General features: G+C 45.4%; 1 long non-coding RNA gene across 2 annotated transcripts in view; it reads right to left on the bottom strand.

Moving 5' to 3' along the window:
- Positions 1 to 2,321: 2,321 nt before the first annotated feature.
- Positions 2,322 to 22,996, bottom strand: part of LOC102495128 (uncharacterized) — a 448,830-nt gene continuing 428,155 nt past the window's right edge. For both annotated transcript variants that reach the window (XR_334057.3, XR_003548844.1), the window contains 3 exons: positions 11,913 to 12,148; positions 8,330 to 8,410; positions 2,322 to 2,853 (listed from right to left, as the gene is read on the bottom strand). This is a non-coding gene — a long non-coding RNA (uncharacterized LOC102495128). The remainder of the gene's footprint in view (positions 2,854 to 8,329; positions 8,411 to 11,912; positions 12,149 to 22,996) is intronic.

The following is a 22,996-nucleotide window of genomic DNA, read 5'->3' as shown; positions in this document are numbered from 1 at the left end:
CCCTACACCAGTAAATGTTAAGTTACTCAGGCACGGGCTGCTGATGAATCTGATTAATATTAAGTTAACCATATTTCCTATGTGGATTACCAGGTTTTAAAGGATGAAAATATGGGAACAATAAAATTTTACAGAACATGATTTATTCTTTCCTTGATGATTTAGAAGGCGCCTTTAGCTCCTACAGTGACTTGGGGACATGCTTTGGAACATCAATTATAATTGAACCCCGGATGTGCAAGGCAATAACTCACGTGGGGCTCTGCACTCCGGGAGCTCAAGCAGGGCAGCAGGAAGAGTAACGACAGCAGGGGGTGCAAGGTCTAGAGCGGGGATCAACCAGGTGGCAGGACTTGCTCCCCGGGGTACATCCAGCAGTTGAAATAATAAAGCCCTAGGAGCTGAGGGACCTCGGGTTTCAATCACAGCTGATACTTACACCCAGGAGGTACTGTCCAGGTGCTGGGAACATAAGACCAGAGATCTCTGCCCTGAGCATGCAAGGAGATCATATGTCTCCAGTCTGGTAGTTTAATTGGTTAGAAGTGGACGTGTGGTACCAACTGTGGGGATTTCTCACTAAGTCACGGTTTATTATCCATGACTTAGGAAGGCTGTGGTGCTCGAGGGACCAAACAGGCTGCTAATCATTTTGAGAGTCAGAACAAGGGTCTGGATCCAGCAGGAAATTGAAAGGCAAACAGAAGACCAGAGAGTTAAGCAAGGACAGAGAGATGGGAAGAAGGGCCTCAACTTAATGAGCATCCAGCTGTCAGGCTTCAGGGAGCACGCCAAGTCCCGAACACAGCCAGCGTGTGGTGAGATGGGGCTCCCGTCGTGACATAAAGGAGGAGGAGAAGGAGAAGGTCTTGGTAGATTTCAGATATCCGTTAGCCAAGAGGCCATCTCCTTGGGAGGAAAGGACAGGCTGAAAAATACAGAAACAGACGTGGAAATTAAAGGTAAAGGAACACTGTCAAGCCCTCTATTGGAATGCCAAGATAGGGGTGTTCCATCTCGATGTGGCAGGATGTGACAATGACATACCTACCCATGTGTGTCCCACGTCTGTGCTTACACTTCCCTATTAGGAGGCTGGACCAGCATCTAGGCCACCCTAACAGGGAGGAATTATTTGTGTAAGAAGGTTGAGTTTACAGAAAACAAAGGATATTTTTTGGTTTGAAAGATTTACTCAAATGCTTACTGTCCTGTAAATGTCTTGCCCTTTGAATCCCATTCTCTACCCGCCAGGAACCTAACTCCTGGGTGTCTCCACAGTGGAAACCCAGATGGAGCTGCACCTGGACTAAAGGACAGAGGACACAGGGAGACAGGCCCCTGCGTGGGGTATGGTAGGAGGGAGGAGGAAGATCTAAGAGTCTGAAAAGACCGAGGAGCCCTTGGGGAAAGCTGTGAGGAACAGGGTGGGGAAGGAAGAGTAAAGAGAAGAAGGGAAGAACAGTGCCTGGGGGAGGCTTCCCGACAGACCAGCAGGAGGACACTGTGTAGAAATCCCCAGGAATGAGTTAGGAAGCCCACCTAGTTGGGAGTGGACCGGTTGTCCTGGGTAAGGCAAAAAATACTCCCAATGTACACCCAAGGCAGAGCAACGATCAAGAGGGAAGGCCAGAGAAGTCAGACATTTTCATAGACGTGCCAAAGTTGGGTGAATTGTGAGTGTCGAGGCATATTTTTTTAAAATGGGCTGTATTTCTTTTTTCCTTTTTCTTTTAAATATAATTATACATAATTGCAAGAGGACTTTGAATGTTTCCAACACAAGCCATGACAAATAGTGTCAAGCTAAATTTTATCCAAGGGCTCTTTTTCATAAAAAAAAAAACATATTTAGAGTTGTGTTTTTAATTTCTTTTTGTTTATTAAAGTTAAAAAACACCCATAATTTGCCTAGCCTTTAAGTTAAATGTGCACAACTTCTCCTGCATTTATAAATCTAGTAAATGTTCTGTAAAACAGAACGGCTTTTGAGGGAAATTCAGATTAGTGTTTGATCAACTCAAGTTACACAAAGTAAGTTTCCCTCAAAACAACCAGTCTCCTTTAAAAACGTAATTACATCTCCTTAAAAATTTGAGACTGCATTTATAAATTAAAGCAACCTACTTTATATGCCTGATTAGGTAAATGGATGATTTTATCAAGCAGAATCTTTCCAACTTCTAAACAAATCTTTAAAGTCTAAAAAAAAAAATTAAAAATATGGCAAATTTCAAATTTCCCTAAGCAATTCCAATACTGATTGCAAATTTACTGGAACAAAAATTACAAGAATCAATGGCACACTTAAAACTGGAATCTGAAGGCTGATTCGCATATTTTTATTTAGAACCTTCTTATTCAAAGTGTAGTCACAGGAACAGCGGCATGGTGGGACCCGCACCCCACACCCAACTACCAAAGCAGAACTAGAACCCATGTCCAGGAGTGGCAGGAAGGGGTGTTCCCTTGGGTATTCTGAGCTGGCACAGAAGGCAGGGATATGACCCACCCATTCACCATTCTTCTTTCCCTTTCCCCTTTCCTGGTAGCAGACAGTAATCCAGAGAACAAAACATATCCTTGACCTCATAGTCCAGCTCTCTAAGTAGAGCAGAAATACTGCAGTTGAAAAGAACGGAGAGGCTGGTGAAACAAAGGCTTGATCAGCTCTAAGAACCACATTGGGCTTTAAAGGCAGGCAGTGGAAAGAAAACGGAGGTCTCACTGTGTGGGAGTCACTGCCAGAATCTCTGCACAGAATATCAACTCCTGGCTCGAGTTTCACTACCAGCCAGATACCGACGTCTTATTCGGGCAGTGTTGAAAGTTGGGAATGCCACGTTTCTTCAACTGAAAATGAAGAAGAAAAAGAATTAGAATTAAAAGGACAAAAAGATAACTGTGTCTGTAACAGAAATAAATACCTGCAGAAAATGAGCAAGGGCTACCTTCGCCTGAACTTAGCTGGGTCAGTGTGTGGTGCTCCCCAGAAAAAGAAACAAAAACCAGGAAGCCATAGACACACGCGTGGGGCGGGGTGGGGTGGGGTGGGGTGTGTCTTTTAAAAATTATTTTATTAAAATGTTTTCATATTAATTTCACAAATTCTCCATCATGATGTATACTATATGTATTTTTTTTAACAGAGAACTTTACTGTTTTTTGTCTGTTAGATGTTTTTCCCTTTGCACCTTACAACCACCCTCTACCACCCACTCTCTAGCATCCACTCCCCTCCCTTCGTCTCTGGCATCCACACTTCTCCTCTCTACTGTCATTTCTTCAGATCCCTCCATTTCTGCCATAGAGTGCATTCAGTACAAACTGTGTGGGGATATACAGTGTGTATCCTTCAAAATCTGGCACTCATCCTCCCTCAACAGTAAGTCTTTCATATTCGCCCAACTTTCAGTCAAACTATAGGATCTCGTTATTTAATACAGCTGAGTGACATTCCATAGTACATATGCGCCACAGTTTTTCAACCCAGTCGTCAGTTTCCAGACGCTTAGGTTGGTTCCATGTTTTAGCCACAGTGAATAATATTGCAAGAAACACAGATGTGCAAGTATCTTTCCAATTGAGTGTGTTCCTACCCTTTGGGTAAATACTGAAGTGGGATTACTGGGTCATATGATAGTTCTTTTTTTTTTTGGTCTGGGGGGTCTTCACTATAGGGAGTCAGGCTCAGCCTGTAGACAGAACAGTGACATTAGAAAGGAAGCCCCGCCCTCCCTCTCCGCCAATCATGGCCTCACATCCTCCAAGCCCACAGTGCACTGCTGGGACTTAAAGAGAGAAAGGTGACAGGACCAGAACAGACTCTGCTAGGGGCTTCACAGCACCTGGGGAGAGAGAGTGTCTAAATAAACCCAGCAAGGTTCCTGCAGCCAGGAGGCATTCTTATCCCGGAGGCTTCTGGGTCACAGCAGTGACACCACAAAGGAAGCGGGATGCTGCTTCTGGGCACTAACTTTCCCAGGCCCTAGGGTAGAGTGGGATCAATCCAACAGTCAGAGGGGCCGGTGTTCTAGAGAAAAGGTGGGGAGGGCACATGCCTAGACCCAGCAGGTGTCAGCCTACCTCTCACAGCAGCTGGTACACTGCAGGATGAGGGTTACACACGCAAAAACGGCAAGTCGCATTTAGCTCTGTTGGACAAAGCCCAAGAAACTAAATACTGACACGCCAAACCACAGCAAACTAAATTTCATTTTCTCTTCTGCTCATATGGTGCTGCTGAAATGCAAGCCCCACCCAAGCATTTTAAGTTTGGGCCCAAAGAATTCCTTACAAATAAAATCCATATTTCCCTGGCTTTCCTCAGTTCCCCGGGACAGAACTTCGTGTCATCCGGTTTCATTTAAACTTGTCTGCCATTGTAGAAAACTACAGCCCCCAGAAGCCTAGTGTTTCAAACGCCCCCAAAGAGTTCTGTTATGCAATTCCTGGGCTAAAATAATTTTGTGCAGGAATTGACTCAAAAAAGAACATGCTCTCATTCAAGGGCCAGAATGAAATGATAGTGTAGGTGTACCCACAATGCCCCCTGGCCAAGACACATCCTTCCTAAGTCTGCTTTTCCATGTTGAGCTGGACAGATTTACCATCCTCTATGTCTGAAATAGACAAATCTGTAATCTGTTTTACTGTCAACCATGAGTATGTTTTGAAAGTCACCCCAAGAACAAACTAATACTTTTGAGAGTATAGAAGTATCTTTTTATTTTTTATTTTTAATTTTTTTTTATTTTTTAGCTTTTTGTCCTATGGTGTGTGTGCTCACTAGAAAGATACAGAAAGAGACAGAGTGAGGGAAAATGAGATATCTTCCACAGTCCCTTCTCCTTAATTCTCCTCTTGGGCTTTTGGACACTCCTGCATGAGTGCCCAATGTGATTTTCAAGTCATAAGGTTTGGGGCTCAAACCACAGTAAACTGTGTGGGGTCTAGTGCCTTAACCACCATGCCATTTGGTGGCCCCACAATGTAACTTTTTAACTCAACAAGTTATCTGGAAGAACAGTGAAGACTTCAGGCAGCTAATTAGTCATTATTCTACATGATCCTAAGTACAAGTACTTTAAACAGATCAGTTGACTGCAATGTCACCATTCCTGAATGTAAAATAGTTTTCAGGTCCACAAAAGAACTCCCTGGCTTAAAAGGGGTCATTGTTAATACTTTGTATCAAGTGGGTTATCTTTATACTTTGTTGCCAGTAAATGGTGTCATTACATTGTCTCCCAAGGAGTAATTAGTAGTAAGGACCAGTGGTTAGGGTTTAGAGAAGAAAGGAGGCAGCAATTTTGTTGTAACAAAATAGGCTAGGGAAATGTTTCTTCTATTGGTATATATTTATAGGCTACGAAATTTTAAAATAATTCGTTTATCATTAGAAATACACTATGGGGGCTACGACATACATTAATAGATTTTTATTGGACTTAAACATTGCCCACTGGGAGGGCCAGTTTTATTCTCAGGCTATTTGTATGCCACCCCATCTCAAGGCGACCTCTAAATTAAGAAGTTTCTCTGCCCGGGGGAGAATTACTGCTTCCTATCAATTTATAGTTTAGAGAATGTTTTAGAATAAAGCTGAGCAATTCATTTTAGATTGGTCTCAGATGGGTTGCTTGTAATGGCTCTGTTAATGCTCGGTGGGAGGAACCCTATTAAAGTTGGTTACAATGGTGCAGACTCACTAGCCCATTGCTAATCTAGATATTGTTTGGAACAGACCCCGTCCATCTCATTGGAGTTCTTAGAATTCATTCACTTTAATTTTATTAATAATAATTAACATTTCTTTTCTTTTTTTTTTGGAAAGGTTTTTGCTATAGGGCATGTGAGTTCCCCAGAAAGACAGACAGAGACAGACAGAAAGTGAGAAATAACCTCCCCCCCCCCAGGGAGATGGCCACGCCACAATCCTTTCTCCTCCATTCTCCTCTCGGAATCTTGGGCACACACGGACACACACCCAGCGTGAGTTTAAGCCACCGGGCCGGCGGTAGTTTAACCCACCGGGCCGGACTTGACCTGCGGTTGACTACATGGGAGCCCAGCAACATAGCCATTATGCCAACTGCTGGTCCCAATAATTAACATTGCTATAATCCTTCAGTTTACAAAGCACTTTCTCATTATCTATTCAATTTCGGAGTCATCATAATAATCTCATGAAGTGGTGCATTTATTTCCTATTGCTGTTACAGAAATTTACAATTTAGTGGTTTAAAACAACATAAACTAGGGCCAGCTGGTGGTGTGGTGGTTAAAGTGGCTAGATTCCATTATGGTTCAAATCCCAGATGTTGCAGCTTGAAAAACACACTGGGCACGTGTGCATGCATACCCAAACCTGAGAGAATGGAGGAGAGGGAACTGTGGCATGGCTGTTTCCCCTGGGGGTGGGGTAATGTCTCACTTTTTCACTCCGTCTCTCTCTGATGAGTGTATGCACCCTAGAGAAAAAACCTAAAAAAAAAAAAAAGATTAAAAAAGAGATTATTATTTAAAATGGCAGAAGAAAGATCAAATGTAGCAGTAATCACACTAACTATAAAGGACAAAACTTGCTTATTGAAAGACAGGGATTTTTACATCAAATTTAAAAAAAAAGTCATTCTTGTATTTCAAGAAATGACACATAATGGGACCAGCAGGGGGCATGACAGCTAAGGCGCTGGACTCCCACATGGCCAACTACAGTTCAAGTCCCAGACCTCGTGGCTTGCTTTCTCACTTTCTCTCTCTTTCTGTATCTCTCTGAGGAACACACATGCCCTATAGCAAATTTAAAAAATAATAACAATAAATAAAATTAATAGGTATTTAATGAAAAAGAAATGACACATAAGAAATTAAAAATAAGAGGATGGAAAAAGATTACTAGAAGTTCTGACTAAATAAAGCTTATATAATAATTCAATATCAAACATAAGAAATTCAAAAATTTGTCAAAAAAAATCCATGGCTTTTAAATATATAATTTTTCTGAATTAAGGTACCACAATATTATGCATGGTTTTAAGCTCCTTAATGACAAATACAAGTTTCAAATTGTTAATGGAGGGTAATGAGGTGTCACCCCTATGCCAGGCCTTTTGCGTGTAGTGAGATGTTAACATCTGTTTCCTGGTTCCTATGCCTGCTTCAGTCAGAAAAATGATCACTATCGACTGTTTGAAACCTGGACTCTCCCTTCTCCAAAGATTATGAATAAACCTTCATACAAAGATAGGTTCAACATTTTTTAAGTATATTATAAAAAGGCTGGGGCAGACGGTGGCATGGTTAAAGCACTGGATCCCACATGAGCAAACGCATGGTTTGAGCCGGCCTGTGTGTGCACACCCAGAGTCCCAAGAAGAGAATGGAGGAGGGACTGTGATATGGCCGTCCCTGGGGATGCTTGCTTTCTTTCCCTCTCTCTCTTTCTTTCTGTCTCTCTCTTGGAAGCACACAACCCATATAACAAAAACAAAACAAAACAAAACAAAACAAGGCTGAAGAATGACGACTCCCTTCAGTTACATACTCTTCTGTCTGAAGTATGTCAACCTGAACCATCTCCAGCCCTGGTACCGCGTTCATTGCTGAGTTAACCGTTGCTGGGGTTTATTTTATTTCATATTGCATCAGCTCTAGCTCCGAGGGAGAACCCTCCACGCCCGTGAACCAGGAGTACATGAATCACACTGCTGAATGCCGGGGAGGCCCCAGTTCCTCTGCTACGTAGGTCCTTTACAAAAGGCATCGACCCTGTTGCCCTGAGCGTGTGGTGTCTTGATTAGTTAGAGGCATCAGCACCACCTGACACCTTGAACCGCACTCTCGGGCCCTACCCCAGACCTGAATTAGAGGCTCCGGGAGCAGGACTCCCGGGTGATCCTGTCGTGTAGACACTGATTCTCTGAACAAGTTGAAGATTGGCTCCCACCACCAAACAACAAAATAAAGCAGCCAGGTCAAATGGCGGAAAGCAGAACTAGATTTTCTGGGCTTGCTTTCCCTTATGCAGATCCATAAGCAAGGGAGAGAAATATTGCACCAGAATCTTTCAAAATGTTGGGAAATACAGACAGTAATTTCGGTACTTCAACCTGACCAGCCCACGTGCGAGAGCCCATGCACTGGTACCACGGCGCTGCCACGCCTCCTGCGTGTTACATGGAGAAGACGAATGAACAGGCCTTAATGGCACGACTGGGAGCTGGACAGCAGCACGGGGTAACGTGATGCTCTGCAGGGCTGACCCCATGGGAAGGCCCTGGGCTCACATCGGAGATGCCCCTGCGTATGCCAAGCATGCGTGTACCTGTGATCTAAAGCCGGTGGAACCGGGGGTGGATCATGGTATGAGTCCTCTGCCGGGGGTGCCTCTCTGTGTCTCCCACTTCTGGAAGAAAGAAAGAAACTATAAATAAAAGCACGAGTGACTAGTTTTTCTAACGTATGGTCATTAGAATGCTAAGAGGTGTTTAGTATCTGTTTCCAAGGTTAGGATTTTAATGAGACCTTTTAAAAGTTCCATGAATAAAAGGTTGAGCTGATAAAGTACCATCTTGGTCCATGAGTTTGGGGAGGGGGGGGGCGGGGGTGAGGCATCTCAAGAACGTTCTCTGTCAAGGGTTCAGATCAGTTTGGGGACTGGACAAATAGTAGCGTCAAACAAACGTGGGGGTCTTGGTCTTGAGTTGAACCTACATAATGAATGTGCCATGTGAGCAAGCCAGAGAGACTCATGATTCACTTTTAATCCCTTTTCAGTCTTTGGGGTGGTAAAGGAGATTGCCGCTGGGTTCCAGAGAAGTAATAGAGATCAACAGTGATTCTTTGCAAAGTTAACAGAATCGGTTCCTCAACAGAACAGAGTGAATTCCTCAGTATAACAATTCAGACCAGACAAAGTGGCAGGTCGATTTCCGGAAGTAACCAGAACTGAGCCATGCGTTCTGAGGTGTATGGGTTGGATAGAAACTACTAGTGTTTGCACATTTAGCTTAATGTTCACATGTGTTTCATTGTAGCCAATCCTTGTTCCACTTAAAAAGCGTTTGGCAGTTCAAGAGCAGTGACCAAAATGATGAAAAGCTGAAACCCATATAAGGAATTGTTGATGCAATGATTTATTTTTAGGTTGGAAGAAATAAAATTTAGAAGTAAATTCTATTATTTGAAGGATTATTTTCTATACTTTCGGGTCAGTAAGGAAAAAATTGGAGCCAAATGGAAAAAAAATGTAGGATAAATGTATTAAAGATCTATTAAATTTTTTTCTAGTAATTCAGGTTAGCCTAAATTAGAATGAATTATTTCATAAGGTGGTAGATCTCCACCCCTTCAATAGCCATAGGAAGTGGATGTGGAGGCCAGTGGTGGCCATGGTACTTAAGGCTCTGGACCCACGTGGCCAACTGTGCTTCAAGCTCCAGACCCAGTGGCTTGAAACATGACCGGCTCATGTGCGTGTGTGCCCAAAATCTTGCGAGGAGAATGGAGAAGGGATTGCAGGGTGGCCATTCTCCCTTGGGAGCTGATTTCTTACTTTCCCCTCTCTCTGTCTCTCCCAAGCAAGCGCATGTGGCCTGTGAATGGTGATCTTCATGAAATTTCTGCATTACATGAAAAAAAGAGAAATGGAGAAAGAAAAACGTAGCCCAGCAGGGAAGAGCAGGGGTTTTGACCTCGACACCCCGGCAATTCTGGCAGTCCCAGATTCCAACCTCTGTCTTCTCCAGCCAATGAGACTACGGCTTTCTGTTCAGTCACCCCTCCCCCAAGGCATCCACGTGGCAAGCGCCCTGAGGAGGAGCGTCAGTGTGACTATGACTCACCTGGACGGTTGTCCCTCCTCCCGGTCACTGCGGCTTCCACTGCACGTCAATGGCTTCCAACGGTTTCTAATGCATTTTGTCTAGATCTCATTTGCACTTGGCACAGATGTTAACGGGCTACACTATTCTTGTTTGTGGCTGCAAACAGAAGTCCCTCTGGATACTTGGAAGGTCTCCTTAGTTTTGAGTGCTTTATTACGGAGTGCCTCAATTTGAATTCCTTCATTTTTTTCTGCATTGGTAACTCTCACATGTACTTTCAACTTTTTTTTTTTCCATTTCTTTCTCTTCCCCTTCCAAGACTTTACTACCTGTATATTAATTTGATCATTGTTTCCCTTGTATTTCTTCCTTTCCATATTTTTATTCTTTTTGAGTTTTCATATGTTCTCTGACTTACTTTCAGAAAAACCCCTGTATTTCATCATTTCTTAAACTGTGTCTGATCTGCCGTTAAGCCCCCCATGTCTGTATCTTTATTTCAGTTAATGCATATGTTTTAGTTCTTTGCTTTTACCCTTCCTTTAGCAAATGATTTCTTGAACATGTGAACGATTTTAAAGTTTTCATCTGATAACTGCAATTTGCGGGTGACTCGTAGGAGTATTTTTCTTTCTCATTTTTGTTCATTTTGTTTTATCCTCTGATAAATTCCTATTTTTTTATTACATCCCAGGCATTGTACATAAAAAAAAAGGAGAGATAATTTCAGGCTTTGATGATAGTTTTCCAGATCTGGGTTTAATTTTGCCTCTGATAGTTACGTTAGGAGCAAAGTACTTTCATGTGATCGTGTATGCTGCTGATTGGAATCTGCGTGCAAATGTTTCTCGATGTGGTTCTATTTTCTTTCCATTTTCCTTCCGAGTGTGCAACTTTCTGAGGTCCCACAGAAAAACTTAGAGTCCTTCCTGGGGCCCTCCACACTGGAACCGAGTCTCGGTGTTAGCGGCCTCAGCCCTGCACGCCTGCCAGGGCTCTGTGAAGTTTGTCAGCTTCTCAGCTGCTCTTTGCGAAGCAGCAGGACATTTTCCTAGGAAAAGCATGACCAAACATGGGGTTTATCTCATTCGGAGTCTCTGATCTCTAACATCCGGGGCTACATACGGGACCTCAATAGATTTAAAAAATGCAGCTTCTCCTTTCTCTCCACTGCTAGATCAGGCTGAGGAACAGCAGTGGGAAAGTCTGTTTGAACATCCCAGCGAAGGTCTGAGCAGCCGTCATGGAGAAGCAGGGGAGTGGGCACACGTTACTGACGATTCCCGAAGACGCAGAGCAGGAAGTGTCGGTACCAAGCAAGGAGAGGAAGCCCAAGTGACGCCGGAAGTTGTCACGTTTCTGCCGGCAACCGAGAGCCCCCGACAGGCACGAGGATGCTGGGCACAATGAGCAAAGCCCACGACATGAATGAAGGCCGGGCCGGGAAGATTAGAGGACAGACTCAAGGCAGGTACAGGCAGCGAGACCAAGTCAGGTTTCCGGATCGACGCCGAGGAGGCGCAGCGACGAGGGCTGCACACACCTGGCCAGCGCCCAGACAAACTCAGGCTTCTGAGACATGTCCTCCAGAGTCTACGCCATGCATGCCTTCTGCCGCGAGCCCTCCTTCCCCGATTGCAAGGAGGGTAAGCGAAAGGGAGTGAGGCCGGGGGAGAGGGCCTTCCTACACAGAACGAAAACCACCCCGTCCTTATTTCTGAAACACCAGCAGACGGGCCTACGGATTCCAGAGTGTCGTCTTATGGAGAAGTGTGTGCCCGCAACACGTGGGCATGCCTCCACATGGACACGTGGGCACGCCCTCGACATGGGGGCACAGTTCTCTTTCTGCTGGGGTTGCCATAACAGTGCAACAGTAACCTGCTCTGCTCTTCGCGCTGGTGTAAACGCAGCCGGGTCTCCGCGTTTCGCCACCGTGAAACTGTGTGGGCTGTAAGCTCTTGCCCCTTCCGCTCAGTGAGTTGACCCTCTCTCAGAGCCTTGTTAACCATGTAGCTTTTGGCAGTGAATTGTCTGAGCCTTGTTTACTTCGGTCTACTGTTACCCAAAACAAATACTTACCGAACCCTAACCACGCATTCGACGTTAGGAGAAGCAGGCACAACCTTGGCCTGCCAAAGTCTGAGATGCCACAGTTGATCTGTAAGCTTCGAGAAGGGGCCCTTGGAAAGAGCGAGGCGGAGTAGGAAGTACACCCGAGTCCTGGAGCGGCGTGGACATCGGAGAACGAACTCACAGCACTCTCCTGGCCACGGTTAGCTTCTCATCGGGTTTAGTGTATGTTGAAATTCCAAGACCTACCAAAGAAGATGAGGTTTTTATGGTCACTAAACACAGGCACGAGCTGAGAAATTCACCACTGCATTTTTATTCCTTGTGCTCAAGTAAGGGAAGCACAATGCTCATTCTTTAGGAGAGCCACCGGCAGGACAGCCGTGAGCACCGAGACGTTAGTCCAGATAATGGGAGAGGAGAAGGCACCCCGATGGGCGAAGCTGGTGTCCACAGGTAGGCGGGTACAGCACAGGTGTGGACGCTCTGGGTGTGTCTGGAGAACAGATCATGCCCAGAAGGGTCAGTTTCAATGAGACCATTTATATGGACAAAGCCGCTTAAACTTAAAAAACATAATAATTATTTAATTGTATTATTATTAATATTTTGTAATTTGCTTTAGGACACATGCACCCACCAGAGCGAGGCAGAGAGCGAGAAGGGAAAGAAGTAAGCCAGCTGCCAGTTCCAGGACTTGGACAAGGTCCAGCACCTTCACCACCACGCCACCTGCTGGCCCTCTGCATTAATCTCTGCCAGGGAGAATGTCAAACGGCAGGGGAACGTGACTGGGGCCCGGGCAGACGTCATGGCAATTCTATGAGACGGCGCCAAGAATGAGGAGTGGTCAAAGCCTGCAGCTTCACAGATAAAAACGGGATGAGAGAGCCCAGGCGGAGTAGGGAGAGGGGGTAAGAACACCAGGCCCAACTCCATGAGCAAGAGGACTGACACCCCTGGGAGGACAGGGATGAAGCACGGGGAGCCACTTTGGGAGACAACGTGATGGAAAACCAAGGACGGACGCCGTCTCCCACGTTGGCAGGGACAGGCAGCCACGGCTCCTCTGCCTCTGCAAGAATCACCAAGTGCGGCCTTCCTGACATTGTGACGGGCTGTCCACCCGGCACGGGCTTTGGGGCGAGGCCATGCTGGGGGGCGGGCTCAAGCTCACGCCCAGGCTAAGTTCTTTCTCTCCAGCCCAGAAGCTGCTGATGTGAAGTTGGTCGAAACTATTGGGTCATCAGAAAACTCACGACTCATATTTGCATAGAAAAACAGAAAAAAAAAGAAAAAACTACGTCATGACTCCCCAGATGACCCAACAGTCCAGGCCCACAGACCTCCGGACGGCCTCTGTGCCTCTCCCGCTGTGGGCATTCCTTCATGGACTGCACAACCTCATCTCAAAGCTAGAACGAAGAGGGAAGCCACCCTGGAAGAGTGGAAAGACAGGATTTAGTTTCAGAAATAACAGTGGAAAATCAGCTTCTCCACTGACTAGCTCTCACCTTCTTGCCCTTAAGTTGTCTCACCTGAAAAATGAAACTAACAGTAACTTCTCTGAGAGTGAAGTTACACGTTTTAAAACTATATTTAAGGGAACCAGCAGTTAGCATAATGGCTATGTCGCTGGATTCCCACGTAGTCGACCGCGGTTCGTGTCCCGGACCCGGTGGCTTAAAACTCACGCAGGGCGCGTGTGCGTGCGTGCCCAAGATCCCGAGAGGAGAATGGAGGAGAAGGGATTGCGGCGTGACCATCCCCCCTGGGGGGTGATTTCTCGCTTTCTGTCTCTTTGTCTGTCTCTGTCTGTCTGGCGAGCGCAAGCGCCCTACAGTGAAAATCTCTCCAAAAAAAAAAAACTATATTTAAAACATCAGGACTGGGGACTAGCAGGTGGCGTAAGTTAAAGCACTGGACTCCCATATTGTCCAGTGAGGTTTGGGCCCCGACACAGCAGTTTGAAAATTACGCCGGGTACATGTACATGTATGTCCAAAATCCCAAGAGGAGAACGGAGGAGAAGGCACTGGAGCATGGCCACCTCGCCTGGGGGTGACTTCTCGTTTTCCCTGTCTCTGTCTGTCTCCCTCCAGCAAGTGCACACTCCCTATGGCAAAAACCTAAAATGAACAAAACCTGGATTGGTTCCTTGGGCACAACCCACCCCTATTCCTGGTTTACAGCATGACACATGACACCAAAGGCCGGGACCGTCAGTGTAAGATCAGGTGGCCTTCGCCATCTTCTCCCTGCATGTCCTCTGTATTCCTGTGTCCGAATTTCCTCTTCTTACAAGGACACCCTTGTAAGGACTAGGCCCTCCCAAAGGAGTCCACTGTACCTTAATTCCCCCACCCCTAACGACCCTGTCGTCATGAGCAGTCACGCTCTGCTTAGGGGAGGCTAGGACTCAACCGATTCCACTCGGAACTTGTTTCCCAGAGAAGAGACTGTTCTATGTTGCAAAAGCCGGCACACACCACACCTCGTCTGCCTCGTCAGAACCACTCAGAGCAGTATCTGCGATGACCATCCTCTCGACTCAACAGGTGAGGAAGCAGAGGCCCACAGACTACCTGAGTCCAGATTCCAACTCAGGACTCTGGAGTCTACGTCTAGCGCCCTTTTCACCTTGCCCATGGCCTCTCCGGAATAAGGGCCAGACTTGCTCCTAGCGACACTCTCGTGGCCCGTTAACGGTGTGTGACGCCACCGAGTGGGCAGAAGCCACGCTCCCCGGCTGTTCTGGTTAGGTGACAGACACACGAACGGGACTTTCTTCAGGGAGGGGCTCCTTCCGCGTGGAAGCCGTTTACTCTGTGCTGATCAGAAACCCTGAGGGACAGAATTAGCCCCTTGGATGTGGAAAGAACATCCCATTAATGAATCTGATGAACCCAGTCGATCTGAGGAATGGGTGGGGGAAGGAGTAGTGAGAAGGGTCCCCGGTGGGAAAGGCTCAGCAGGCAGGAAACCAGACTCTCACTTCCTTCCCATCTCTGAGCTTCAATGGCCCTTACTTCTTTTGACCACTCCTGCATGAAGCACGGTGCCAGACACACGGCTCAGGATGTTTTGCATTTAATGAAAGCTAATTAAGCTTTACCACTCAGACGAGACACACTGAGCACCCCTTAAAATGCCATCCACACCACCTGTCTCCAGCCTCTTAACTCTAGAGGACTCGCAGCCTTCTGCTCACAAACCCTTAGAAGAGGAACGGGAAGCAGGAGGATGGAATGTAATATACTGTCCTTTTCACGGGTACTCATTACCAAATAAGGATACGTCCTCATTCTCCCTGTCTCTCTCTGTCAAAACTTTATAACCTAAAGAGCAGCTCAATTTTATTGGAAGAGGTCAAGTGTTCTCCCTCCCCACCCCCACACTTTCAAGCTCTCGTTTAAATGCCTAAGTAATATCTCTTGCACCGACCTGCTTAAATAAAAAGTGCCATCTAACACAGACACAGCGCCTCTGGGGCCAGAGATTCCTTTATGGATTTCCTATAAATCCATGTGGGCGCTTGGTCTCTGAGGCAGTAAGACCAGAGCCCTTGCTGGGCGGCTTTATAGGTGAAGTATTATCAGATTCAACAGTGCAGGGTAATTCCCTCCGGAGTCTAGATGAAACTGAGGTGGGGGGAGGAGTTGGCCTGGGTTCGTCTGACTTGATTTCTGGAAATCCTGGACAAGCCCTTTGAAGGTTGGTCATTGCTGTGTATCAGCCGGGGTGGTGGTCACTAGTTAAATATTTGATTAATAGATAAGGACATTTGGCCAACACACACACACACACACACACACACACACACACACACACAGTGAGCATGATCACCTTTAAGGAAGGTACTCAATTAAGGAATGTGTATTTGCTAGACAGCATCCCATTCATCTCCCCAATACTTCCCTCCATTGGAGTTCTCGTGACCCTAAGATACACCCTAGAACCTGAATTAGACTTTCAGGATGTAGATGTTTATCTTCCTATATCACAAACTCATCCGATATGCATGAAAGGTCTTCAGAAAGTTCGTGGGAAATGTGTACTATGCACAAACTATGCATGGGTTTTGGAATTCTCTGTGCCAAAATAAACTCACATTATAATTCCATTTATGGATGTCTCATCTTATAGAATTGAAATGGATTTGATTCCAAATAAAACTGGAATATTAAAACCCAACCCATTTCCATATTATAAAGTAGGACACAAAGGGTCAACTTAACGGCAGCGTGACAATCAGCGGGATCTATACGGAATGTCATGGGTTCAGCTCCCTGGCCCACCTTACATGCCAGGCATGAGTGTCCCTGCTTGGGAAGTGAGACCTGGATGAAAGTGCTTATCTCTGTCTCCTCTTTCTGTCTCTCACTCCCAAGAAAGAAATTCTAAAACAATTTTAATGAGACATAAAGAAGGCAATTAGCAAATACAGAATTACAGTTAATTAAGGACATTCAAACTTGCACATGGGGACTTCTACTCTTTAGTCATCACCCATTACATTCTTCATCTTTCTACCAGGACCCAGAAATCAGCTCATTTTTTTAGTCATCACCCATTACGTTCTTATCTTTCTACCAGGACCCAGAAATCAGCTCATATAAATTAGTGCAATAAAATTCACATATTTCCACTTTTATCTGGATCTTAAAAATAAGCTTATATGGGACCAGTACTGGACGCCCACGTAGTTGACTGTGGTTCGAGTCCTGGAACCAGTGGCTTGAAACTCATGCCGGGCATGAGTGTGTGTATGCCCAAAATCCCAAGAGGAGAATGGAGGCAAGAGGATCACAGTGTGGCCTTCCCCCCAGGCGGTGATTTCTTGATTTCTCACCTTCTGTCTCTCTGGTGAGTGCACATGCCCTATAGCAAAAATATCTCTTAAAAACAAACAAAAGGGTCAGTGCTTTCACCAAAGAACTGGGTCGAATTTCAGCCAGATTACTGTAATAGCCCAATAAGACGGCCAAGGGGCTCTTCAGACCCTCTTCAGCCACAGTTGGCCCACGTCTCTCCCCAAGTCTTAGTCCTCTTCTGCCATCTGAAAAGCCAAGAGGGCTGGCAGGAGTGAATGTGGCAGTGCTCCAGTCCCTCACCTGTAACTCTGCCACTCTGATATAAAACACACTTCCCCCGACGGCAGAATAATATTTTGAAATATTAGCTTGCACTCCTTGATCCTTGCCCTATTTATCCAACGAAAGCATTTTTTATTCATTGCTGTAGAGAAGGCTCCACCAGCAGAAGGCTAAAATAGAAAGATAAATGGAGTCGATTCTTGTTTTAAAAGCCGAGTTCTCAGAAAGGACTGGGAGTGGGAGGAGCAGGTCCTGAGAGAGTGCTTAGAAGGAAAACCAGGCCATCTTACTCCCAGACTAGACAGTTTCTGCACACACAGGAGGAGAGATGGGAGGAAAAGGCAGAGGAGGTGAGACCCCACGGATTTCTCAGGAACAGCTGGGTGTACTCGGGCATGCAGAAGGTCTATTGGAACAGGGCTGTTTTCTATTCTACTTTTAGTGGTGTTTGTCTGAGCCTCCAGCCCCGGATGGTATTTTCTTCCAGGTGAAAGATTCCTCCCTTTTCCCTTTTGCTCGCCCACCTCTAGGTTCTTCACGGAAGCCCCTATGATAAATGATTAATATATATTATTAATTAATAATTATTTATACATATATACTTATAGGGTGTGTGCACTCTTCAGAGACGGTGAGAAAGGGGAAAAACAAGAAACACCCCCAGAAGGGATGACCATGCCACAATCCCTTCTCCATTCTCCTGTCTGGATTTTAGGCCCACATGCACACGTGCCCAAAGTGTTTTTCAAATGACCAGTCCCAGGACTCTGCATAGTTGGCCTTGTGGGATCTAGCTGCCTGAACCTCCATGCCACCTGGCTACCTGTGTTTTGTTTTGCTTTTAGACATTTTTGCCTTAGGGTGCATGTGCTCACTGAGGAAGAGAGAGCGAGACAGAGACAATGAGAGAGAAAGTGTGTAGTTAAGGGGCATGGTTGTGTGGCTATAAAACTTTATTTATAAAAGTAACTGCAGATCAGATTCCATCCATCAGTGGTGACGGACCAACCCCGGACTATAGGACGCTATTTTGCCCATCAGACATGATCTGGCAACATAGTGCCTATCCCAGGTCATACTGAAAAAATGCCGACTATGTTCACACGTGCCCAAGGTCCTGCTGAGCTACAGATCTGGGAAAGAGGGCCTGTGGGTGATGAGGCTGACGAGGGTATCTTCTTCTGTCCGTGTCTCGTGCGTGTGTGCTCAACAGCATGGATAAAATAAAGTTTTTTTTTTTTAAAGAATCTCATGTCATGGCCTGTTGGTTAAGGAAACCGGATCCCACATGGCTGATAGTGGGGTTCAAGTCCTGGACCTTGTGGCTTGAAAAACACACAGAGAGAGGCCAGGAGGTGGTGTGGTGGTTAAGGCACTGGACTCTCACATGGCCAACAACAGTTCAAGTCCCAGTGCTGGTAGCTTGCTTTCTCATTTTCTCTCTTTCTCTGTGTCTCTCTGGTGAGCACATGTAACCTATAGCAAATTTAAAAATAATAAAAATAATAAAATAAAATTAAAAATTCTTAAAAAAAGAAAAGAAAAACACACAGAGTGGTGTGTGTGTGTATGAGTGCCCAAAATCCTATATGAGCGAGGAATGAAGGAGAAGGGATTCTTGCATGACCCTTCTCAAGGGGAAGTGCTTCAACTTTTCTTTTGACTCTCTCTGACAAATTAAGAGTCTAGTTCTTGGGGGCAGCAGGTGGCATGGTGGTTAAGGCACTGGACTCCCATATGGCCAACCATGGTTCCAATCCCAGACCTGGCGGCTGGCTTCCTCTCTTTCTCTCTCTCTGTCTTTGGTGAGCACGCATGCTCTCTAGCAAATTAAATAATAATAATAAAAAAAATTAAATAAATACTTCTTTAAAAAAAAGAGTTTAGGTCTCACTGCATTACTTCCCTCTTCTGTTTGTGCAGTCAAATACTTCCAGGTCAGTAGGGTATTGCTTGAGGCTGCTAGGCTGTCCACTCTACCTTATTATTCTCCACTTCTGTCACCTTTCCAGCACATGCCAAACTTACTGTCATCCCGGTTACACCAGTAACAGCTTCTTCCAGAGCTGAGCGGCTCTGGCAAACAAGAAAATCAAGTATGTTGAGTTTTTACATGGTAAAGGCTCACACCCACAGTGAGTGACACCTTAGACCATCGGGGACAGTTTCAGGACAGAGCCTTCATATAAGTATGGAACTACTCTCTGCACACTTCTTGGCCGAGGCTGTGCTGCTCGGGCTGGAGTTGCTGAACGTGCAAATTGTGGAGGAACACTACTGCAAGTAGGTGAGGCATTCTTATATAAATGTGGTACCTGCAAGCTCTAAACTGTGGAAAACATGAGCGAAGGTCTACACAGAAGTGCAAATCCTGCCCTGGGGTTTATTTTTCCCTTGAGAAATGGAATGAGGGACCAGCTGGGCATTATAAAAGGGTCTTGGCAAGCTCTTCAGCTCTACAGTTAAATGAATCACTCCCAGCACTCCCATGTTGGGACAATTCCACCTCGCTCATACTCATTCCTTTTCTTTGGTTGTTGGAAGGAGACTGAATTTTCACTTTCACAAATACAATTAAATTTTTAAATTCCTGGGCCCCAAGGGTTGAGTTATTAAGTGTTTTTTTTTTTTTTTCTCTGTTGGCTAAAAAGAGGACAACTTAAGTGCACCTCTCAATTTTACTTGATCAGACTGGGGATTGTTCTACACATTAATGTAGAGTATTCCATCCCATTCCAGGATATTAAGAAGGGAGGTGCTAGAATATTCTTCAGGTAGTCCTTCAGTCATCACTGTCTTCACCACCACCACCACCACAGCTAAAACTAATGAGTGCTTACTCAGCTCCAAGGATTTCCCAAGCCAACCATATGCTGAGATGTTACTAATTTTCAGACCCCATTCATTGTCAAAATATTGAGTCCAGTTTAGAAAAACACTGCAATCAGCTATCATGTTTCTATAGACACCTCCAGTTGGGAATAGTTCTCTAGTCTTTCTTTGACTTCTATAACTTTTGACATTTTTGAAAATTATAGTCTAATTATTTTGTAGAATGCGCCTCCATTTGGGTTTATGATGCTTCTCCAGATTAGATTTAGGTTATGCATCTGCGCCAAGAATACCACAGATGTTTCCCATTGCATTTCAGTTGGCGGCGAACAATTCGGATGTATGCTCTGACAATGTTCTCACGAGTTAAGGCGCTGTCTGCCATGTTTTGCTACTCAAAATGTATGCATTTTCCTCTTGGGGTTTAGTAAATACCGTGTGGAGGAGATACTTGAAAATACCTTTGTATCCCATTCTTCACCAGATTTTTAATTTACTCACTTGTTTACTTTGATCACTAAGGACTTACGGTTTTGTATTTTAATGAGTTGTCATATGTTACTATCATCCGTTCTTTTTTTTTTTTTAAAGAATTATTTCATTTAACTTTATTTATTATCATTGTTATTTTCCAGTTTGATCAGAGAGAGGCAGAGAGAGAGAGGAAGTGAGAAAGCAATCCACCAGGTCCGAGACTTGAACCGTGGTCGGCCATGTGGGAGCCCTTAACCACCATGCCACTTGCTGGCCCCACTATCATCCATTCTGAGGTTCAAATTATTCCCAATTTGGGCTGTGGGAATGTCGCGATTATGTCTCTGCCCTTTGAACATGTCCCTAAGATTCTTTGAGCAATTTCTTACTTTAACTCTCTTCACATGTTCTGCCATGGGGCCATTTTTCCCAAGGCACTTTCTAGGAAGACTGATTCTTAGAAGCCAAGGTGTGAGTGCTCAGTGTGCCCACCGCTGTGGCAGTGCTGGGTCCCCAGGTCATGTTGCTGCACAGAGCCCCTGAGTACACACATACAGCCACACACACCAACTCCGCTGGGTAAGACCGTGTCTAACTGCCTTGTTTCAAATGATGAGCTCACACCAGCAGCTCCACTTCTAATACCCTGTCCTTTTCCTTATTCACAACGGACTTGCTTCTCTGAGAGAAGAAATGTGGCTTCTATTACCCTCAGTGTACTGACCCAGCTGTTCAGCCCACCATATGTAACCCATTTCTCAGCCCTCCTCCTCGCCCACTGGGAGTCTGGCCCCCTGGGCTGGGCCACCCCCTGCCTGGATAATCTCCTCAGGGGACCCCCCACAAAGACGCTGTCCTTCAGTCATCACTGTCTTCACCACCACCACCACCACAGCTAAAACTAATGAGTGCTTACTCAGCTCCAAGGATTTCCCAAGCCAACCATATGCTGAGATGTTACTAATTTTCAGACCCCATTCATTGTCAAAATATTGGGTCCAGTTTAGAAAAACACTGCAATCAGCTATCATGTTTCTATAGACACCTCCAGTTGGGAATAGTTCTCTAGTCTTTCTTTGACTTCTATAACTTTTGACATTTTTGAAAATTATAGTCTAATTATTTTGTAGAATGCGCCTCCATTTGGGTTTATGATGCTTCTCCAGATTAGATTTAGGTTATGCATCTGCGCCAAGAATACCACAGATGTTTCCCATTGCATTTCAGTTGGCGGCGAACAATTCGGATGTATGCTCTGACAATGTTCTCACGAGTTAAGGCGCTGTCTGCCATGTTTTGCTACTCAAAATGTATGCATTTTCCTCTTGGGGTTTAGTAAATACCGTGTGGAGGAGATACTTGAAAATACCTTTGTATCCCATTCTTCACCAGATTTTTAATTTACTCACTTGTTTACTTTGATCACTAAGGACTTACGGTTTTGTATTTTAATGAGTTGTCATATGTTACTATCATCCGTTCTTTTTTTTTTTTTAAAGAATTATTTCATTTAACTTTATTTATTATCATTGTTATTTTCCAGTTTGATCAGAGAGAGGCAGAGAGAGAGAGGAAGTGAGAAAGCAATCCACCAGGTCCGAGACTTGAACCGTGGTCGGCCATGTGGGAGTCCAGCGCCCTTAACCACCATGCCACTTGCTGGCCCCACTATCATCCATTCTGAGGTTCAAATTATTCCCAATTTGGGCTGTGGGAATGTCGCGATTATGTCTCTGCCCTTTGAACATGTCCCTAAGATTCTTTGAGCAATTTCTTACTTTAACTCTCTTCACATGTTCTGCCATGGGGCCATTTTTCCCAAGGCACTTTCTAGGAAGACTGATTCTTAGAAGCCAAGGTGTGAGTGCTCAGTGTGCCCACCGCTGTGGCAGTGCTGGGTCCCCAGGTCATGTTGCTGCACAGAGCCCCTGAGTACACACATACAGCCACACACACCAACTCCGCTGGGTAAGACCGTGTCTAACTGCCTTGTTTCAAATGATGAGCTCACACCAGCAGCTCCACTTCTAATACCCTGTCCTTTTCCTTATTCACAACGGACTTGCTTCTCTGAGAGAAGAAATGTGGCTTCTATTACCCTCAGTGTACTGACCCAGCTGTTCAGCCCACCATATGTAACCCATTTCTCAGCCCTCCTCCTCGCCCACTGGGAGTCTGGCCCCCTGGGCTGGGCCACCCCCTGCCTGGATAATCTCCTCAGGGGACCCCCCACAAAGACGCTACCCCCTACAGGAGTGCCATTCTTACTCCTCTTGAGCTCCCACTCCACAGGATGAGTCACCTCCTGTCACACTGCAGTGGGTTTAATCCCTCAGAATATATGTCTATCCGAAACCTCAGTATGTGACCTTATTTGGAATAACAATCTTTGCAGATGTAACGGCCACAAAGATCTCAAGATGAGGTCATTCCAGATGAGGGAGTGTGCCTGAAAGACGAGTGTCCTTACACAAGTCAGAAAAGGGCATGACACAGGGCCAGTGAAGACTTCCACGTGAGGTGGAGGTAGAGATGATCTCCGACGGCCCACGCACCAGAGGCCAGGTGAGAGCTCAGGGCATTTTCTCCAAGAGCCTCCCAGGGGAGCCAGCTCTGCCGGACCTTGCTTTTGACTTTCTGGTTTCCAGAACTACATTTGCAAGACTATGTTTTTTTTTTTTTTTTTTAGAG

This window comes from Tupaia chinensis, unplaced genomic scaffold, assembly GCF_000334495.1.
Source record: "Tupaia chinensis unplaced genomic scaffold, TupChi_1.0 Scaffold000141_1, whole genome shotgun sequence".
In the NCBI taxonomy this organism is placed as follows: domain Eukaryota; kingdom Metazoa; phylum Chordata; class Mammalia; order Scandentia; family Tupaiidae; genus Tupaia; species Tupaia belangeri.
This window is presented reverse-complemented; position numbering and strand designations above follow the sequence as displayed.